This window comes from Miscanthus floridulus, chromosome 1 (genome assembly GCF_019320115.1).
Source record: "Miscanthus floridulus cultivar M001 chromosome 1, ASM1932011v1, whole genome shotgun sequence".
Lineage (NCBI taxonomy): Eukaryota > Viridiplantae > Streptophyta > Magnoliopsida > Poales > Poaceae > Miscanthus > Miscanthus floridulus.
Genome location: NC_089580.1, coordinates 62,881,652 through 62,888,997, shown reverse-complemented (window position 1 = coordinate 62,888,997; position 7,346 = coordinate 62,881,652).

The following is a 7,346-nucleotide window of genomic DNA, read 5'->3' as shown; positions in this document are numbered from 1 at the left end:
CATGCCTAAGGGACATATTAGACTCTCAGATATCACATGTTAGTAACAATAGCCATAAAATGAGATCCTAAATGCAAATGTTAAAGAAGACAACTACATACTAAATGTGTAAATACAAAACACATGAAGACACAGTAGGTCCGCCTCATTGCAACCTCCATTTAATAAACATATGGAAGTAGGAAACTAATAATTGCATGTCTCAATCGAACCTAAAGTAGGAAACTACTAGTTCCAAAGCACAGTTGGAGAGTCTAAAGTAGACGAAATATAGTTTCAAAATTTTAATGCATTTATCAAACATTGAATCTTGGGAATTGCACATTTTGACCAATGTTCATTATCACTACATGGGTATTTTCTATCATTAACACCACAAAACAACATCATAGGATCATAGAAGCTCTCATCATCTGTAAAGTACACCCCTCTTCAAGTCCCATCTCAATGTACTTGGCCATCTCAAACAATCATGAACATTCCTGTCCAACAAATAGTATCCGACCATCCAGTGTCTGCAACTCACTCCATGTGTACTCAACCTTATTGGTACCATCCTTGTCCATCAGCTTGTATACCTTGAACTCGATTGTTGGCAACCAACCAGCAAAGTGAGTACCATATTCGATGGCCATGTGGAGCACACTTCTAGAGTTCACTAGATATTAACCCATCACTGATTGTCTATGCCACTCCCCTCTCTAGAACAAGCATATCGAGTCATATATAGTTTCAAGGTCTCCACCATGGTTGAGGACCAGTGTGCACACATGAATGTGGCCTCCCTAGGTGAGGAAACAGAAGCCTCCATCATGGTACAAGACATCCTCCACTCAAGAGAGAGCTAGAATATGTTATCTGCATCCAAGTTCATAGCAACAAAATACACATACACCAGAAGGCCACCTGGCGCTCGCTAGCAACAAGCTGCTACTACATGACAATGCCAGCACCGATGCAATTCTAGTCATCGGGTGGAGACAAGATGGTGGTGACTGACCATGATGTAGGATAGGGGCCAACATGTCGAGGAGGTGGCGGACCATCCGCTCTAGATGAGAGGCGCAAATGGTGACAAGGGTGTGGCCGTGGATCTAGTTGTCGACGAGGAAGGAATGGGCATTGTTATATGATCCGAAGTAGTGTACATCATGTGTGGTCATGAGCTTATGGTTGATCATGCAGGCAAACAATACTAGTGCAGTAGAAGACGGCAGCATGCATGTGTCAAGTCCACAGACATGAGGGTAGCCATGGTAACTAGTGTGGCAATGGGGATCTAGCAGCAGCTGAGCGAGCACTGCCCACAACTTTTTGCATGTACACATAGTGTCATCATAGTCCGCACATAGGGAAGGTGATGAGAGGATCTCACGGAAATGTTATCCTGGACATCCTCTATCGATCCACGAGGGGTGGGGCAGGAGGTAGAAGCGGAAGGCATCATGAAAGGTCCATGTTTGGTTTGGTAATTGAGTGACAACCTAGGTGGACTAATATGTGTTTATGTGAGATACACAGGTGATTAGTCCATATGTACACTTGTGTGAGCAACACATGCCATAGAGGTGGAAATGACTTGGAAATGATGCAAGGCTCACACATGTGATGAAGGAGCTCATTGCATATAAGATATGACATTGAGTCATGTGACTAAGGTGGAGAAGATTAAGACAAGACTTGGCTTGATGGATCGGTTGCAAGTGTGAAGGGCAAGTTGAGTGATGACTTGGTGCCAATGGACCAAAGCAACGATGAAGAGCAAGTGAAATCAAGATTGATGAACCAATACGGTCACGTGATGATATGAAGTGGATCATATCATTTGCGATTGGTTGGTGCATGTGTTGCATCAACATTAGAGGAGATGGAATGGAATGTGCAAGGCAAAGTTATAACCTATAGGGCATTTTATTCCACCGGTCATAGGTGTGTAGAGAAGTTTATGACCGGGTATAGGATAGATGGCCGTACTATAAAGAGGGGCAAACTTGTTTGCATATCGGTCATCTAGTGCCACTTGAGCGATCTAACTTTGCATACATATTAGGATCGAGTGGCGTGGTCAAAAGATTGCTAATTCTTTGGAAAAATGTTTCTGAAAAGCTAAGACACGTGCACAAGTTGTTGTACACTTGGTGGTGTTGGCACATTTGCAAAGGAGAAGAAGTTGGAGTTGGAAGGGTTCAACTCGGTGAAGAAAAGGAGGCAAAAAGAGGTTCATTGAAGGTAACAGGACACTGGCCTCGGTAGGACATGCACGTCTAGTCAGTGTAAGTAGAAGAGGCGCGGTCTTGGTCAAATGACCGAACGCTTGTGCCTGGAGGTAGACGCAGCGCTCCTGCGTCCAATCATTGCTGACGATAGATGACATGGCGGCACAGGACTTGGTGCGTGGAGGCTGAAGGAATCAGACACTGGCCTGCATCCGATCATGGTAGATCAGACACAGCTGGTCGTGTTTTCCTAGTTCTAGACCCTCTCTAGAGTCGACCTGACTCGGTGGTAGCACAACGTCAGGTGCCAGAGTATCACGTCTAGTTAGTGTCTCAGCAGCGCGGGCGATTGTTTGATCGAACGTGGCTTGGAGCGTCAGGTCAGGCCAACAGTGTGTCCGGTTATCACTTGATTATTGGCATGTAGCTATCGACCATTGGGATCGAGCAGCCCTGGTTGAATCTAGGCGACATGTGGTCAGTCGGGAGTGACCGGACATAGGGCCTAGAGCGTCCAGTCATCACGACCGGCGTGTTCGGTTGCTGCATTTTCAGCCCAGTGAAGGAGTAACGGCTCTATTTGTTCGTGGGGTTATAAATAGAGCACTTGGGTGGCCTTTGGCTGTTAGCTGAGCACCCTTGAGCCTTGGTGGCTTGTGTAGGTGTGCTTGGGAGCCCTCTAACTCACATATGCTTGATAGTGATTATCTGATTGAGTGTGAGTGCGATTGCATCATGAGGTTGCATCGAGTGGCACTAGGTGATCGAGTTGCAAGCTAGTGGTGCTTGTTACTCTTGGAGGTTGCCACCACCTAGATGGTTTAGTGGCTTGTGACTCTATTGAAGCACGTGAGAAGATTGTGCGGTGCTCCGGAGGAGGATTTGTGAGGGGTATTATGCTCGCCCCACGGGAGCCACGAAGAGCAACTCTAGTAGAGTGTGTCATTAAGCTACCCTCACTTTTGGGGTAGGTTCTTGTAGTGCCCAACGTGTGGGCTTGGCGGGTGATGCCAATTAGCTGCTGAACCACCAAGTGAGTGGTTGACACAACAGGGACTAGCTTGGTGGCAACCAAGTGAACCTCAGGATAAAATCACCGTGTCATCCTCTTCTCGTTGGTTTGCAACCCCCATACACAAGCTTGTATTTACTTTCACATATATTGTGCTTGTGTAGTTGCTCTTATAATTAGTTAGCTTGTGTAGCTTGCTAGTTACCTTCTTGCTTGTGTAGCATAGAAGTAGATCTCTTGCTTAACTAATTTGGTTTTAGTAACCTTATTAGTTACATTGCTTAGTTTGTGTAGCTAAGTAATTTGTGCTCTCTAATTTGGCATTAGTTGCCTTGTTGTTGAGCATTGCTAGCAAGCTTAGGCTTTGTGCTTTTGCATACTAGTTGTGTAGGAGCTCCCCCATGCTTGAAGTACTAGTTGCATAGCTGTGTGTGACCTTGCTTCTAGAATTGGTTAGGTGAGCTCTAGCTAGCCCGACACCTTAGTTGCTTAATTAGTATCTTTGTAAGGTGCTAGAGAACTTAGATAAAGGGGTGTAGTCTTGGCTAGACCGTTAGTTTTAATTCCGCATTTGTTTAGATTAGCCGGTGCGATTAATTTTAGAAAGGACTATTCACTCCCCCTCTAGTCCGTCATCTTGACCCTACACGTGATATCAGAGCTAGGTCTCTCATTTATGGTCTTCACCGACCCGAGAGGATGGAGGCTTATGGGCTAGATGTTGAGTGTCCATGCACTTTTGATGGCACACACTTTGCACGGTGGAAAAATTGGATGACGTGTAATTTTAAGTTTATTTCTCCCCAAATATGGTGGATCGTAGATGTGGGCTTTTCTCGTGCGTTGGATGAAAAGAATGCAACTAAAGCATAAAAGAAATGCCTATATCTCGATTGCCAAGCTACTAACATATTTTATCAATCCTTGAGTGATAAGATATTTGGGGAGATCGTGTACATGAAAACCGCCCATGATATTTGGTTGTACCTCAACTTGATATATGGGAGTGTCTCCAATGATGATGACGAGTCCACCATGAAGGAGGAGCATGAGGATGTCAAGCATGACCATAATTTGGTGATTGTGGAAGATTGCTCCACCTAATGGTCAAATGATAATAATGATGATCGATCTACCACAAGTTCACTTGACATGATGGATGGTGATTTCCCAAGTGATGCAAATGATGAGTCTACCTCAAGCACACTTGGTGATGAAGATGGTTCATGCTCGGGCCATGATTGTGATGCCTCTACAGGCCCATCACCTTCACCACATTGCTTCATGTCACAAGGTGACCCAAAGGTACAAAATTCTAATGTGGTTGATCATGTTGATTCATATGATGAGCTTGTAGATAAACTTTCTAGCATAACCATGTCTTTATAAAATGAGAAAGCTAAAACATTGAAATTAGAAAATGAAAACTCATTTCTAAAGAATTCATGTGAAGAACATAAGCACTTACTTGATGTTCTTAAAGCTTCACATGATGAGCTAAAATTGATTCATGAGGGACTTATTGTATCTCATGAAGAATTATTAGAACAACATGGTTCTCTCATTAAAATGTTTTCCAAGAAAAATAAAAATAATGAGAGCTCATCACATGACTCAAGTGATCAATTACAACATGTGACTAACCCTTGTGATGTAGGCAAGAAGCATGTATACACCTCTTGTGATAATTTACTAGATTTGCCATTTTCTTCACATATAGATGCTTGTTCTACTTCTATGTCTTGTGAGACTAACCTTTTGAAGGAGAACAATGAGCTCAAAAATAAAGTGAACAATTTGTGCAACAAGCTAGAGAGGTGCTACAGCACCAAAATCACCTTCAAGCATATGTTGAACAACAAAAGAAGCTATGGTGACAAGAGTGGCCTTGGCTTCAACAAGAGCATGACCAAGGGGGAGAGAAAAAGAGAAATAAGGATGAAGAAGTTACTACAAAAGAAGCTCTCTCATTCCATGTGCTACAAATGCCATGAAATGAGACATTTTGAAAAGGGTTGCCCCAACCTTGAGAAGCTCAAGTTGAAGAAAGAAGAAGAGAGGCTCAGGCATGTCAAATGCTTCAAGTGTCGCACATGGGGTCACCTTACCTCTATGTGCCCAACCAAGCAAGTGCTGAAGCAACAAGAAAAATCTCAACCAAAGCCACAAGTTGAGTAAGAAAAGACACCCTAAGAGCAAATCATGATCAACCATGAAGATAGGGGTGACTTGATGATGATGAATAAGAAGAAGATAAGAAGGGGTGGAAAGGAAAGGCATCCAATGCTTATTCAAGATGCCAAGATGATGAGCAAGAATCAAGAAGAGAAGAACGTGTATGCTCACATCAGGTGCTTCAAGTGTGAAGATTTGGGACACTTTACCTCGAAGTGTCCTACCAAGCTTGAGAAGAAGGCTCAAGCAACTCATGAGAGGCAAGGCAATGAGAAATAATACAAGAGCAAGGAAGAGAAGACTTTAACCAAGAGAAATCACTACTCATACCGGGAAAGGGGACACATGGCTAATTCATGTCCCCTAGGTAACACTCCTAAGCCTATTTCAATTGATGCAAATAGTATGCTTAGGAAGGATGGTGATGGTACCTCTATGGTTGCTATTACAAAACATCTCGCTATTCATACTAAGGCTATGCCTAAGTATGTTGCTCCTAACTTGAGAGGACCCAAACTAGTTTGGGTACCATCAAAAAGTGGATGATTGTTTATAGGTACCATCAGCATTAGAGGCTTGGTTCAAATGGTATTCATCTTGTTGATCATATGATTGAACCAAGTATTGAAAAGTGATGATCATTATCCCAATGCCATGACGAGTTAGTGAAGTCCAAGTGCTATCAATATACAAGTGCAATATTCAAGTTGTTGTGATTTATTGGATATATTTGGTGGTTTGCAAATGTTTGAGTTGAAGCTTGCTATGGATGATCATGAGCTAACCAAGGTATATTTTTAGTTGATCTCATTCATTTGGATGTGTATAAGATGTTTGAATTGGATATACACATGTTGCTTGCATATGAGATGTTTGAATGGATAAATAGCTTAGTAATCAAGTTTGGATTGATTTGTGTTGGATAAATTCATGAGATGACTTTGATTAAGTGGATTGAATGGATATATGTCTTGTGAAAGTATTCAAACAAGTTAGTTTCAAGTTTGATTCACATTTGTTGAAGAATAGCTCAAGTAATTGAAATATGTCCTATATTGCAAAATCTGAGTGAGATGTGATCTTAGCCATGTTTGAGTAATCATATCTATTTGGACTACCTTTAAATTTGGTATGCATGCTCTAGACTTATGCTATAAGATTTTGTACAAATTTCATGAGAATTGGATAAGAAATGCTTCGGTTTTGAAGTAGATCTTGTTAGCTATAGTGCAGCAGTTTTTAGCATGTAGCAGTGTTAGAAGAATTGAAATCTGGTAGCAATCTAGAAGTCAAATGAAGCCCAAACTTTTACAGCTGCTAGATGACTTAGTGAACCATATTTCCACTAAATTTCGTGGTATTTGGATCTGTACATTGGGAGGTATAAATTTTTCTTTAAAGAGTAAAGAATCTGCCAGAAAAGTGACATCTATAGGATTGGTCAAGAGTCACTTTGATTGAAAGGTCCTCAAGTTGGAATCATTTTTATAAGTGATTGAGGCACCTAAGTTTGATTTTGAGATAATCTAGAAGCATGACAAGCATAGAGTATAAGGCCATTTGATTGTGAAGTATACTTGGCACACAATTGTTACTCAATTGAAGATCAAGATCAAGCTCAAGATGAAGATGAAGTTTAAGTTCTAGTGCTTGTTGAAGATCATTTGGTAGAAAGAAAAGGACTTAAAGAAGGATTCAAGGTTAATCATCAAGTTAAGTCCATCACTTGGATCAATCAATTAAGATATTTTAAGTGAGTGTCAATAATTGTTCTTTGGAGAGAGGTCACTTCTCCCTAGTGTAGGGGTGTGCCACCTTTTGTAGGTAAACCAAGTGTGGTGCTTGAAAGGCTAACATGGAAGTGGTGATCCAAGGAATATTTGAGATGCTTAGTTGAAGCAATCAAAAGGATTGATCAAGAAAAGCAAGCAACACCCAAAAGA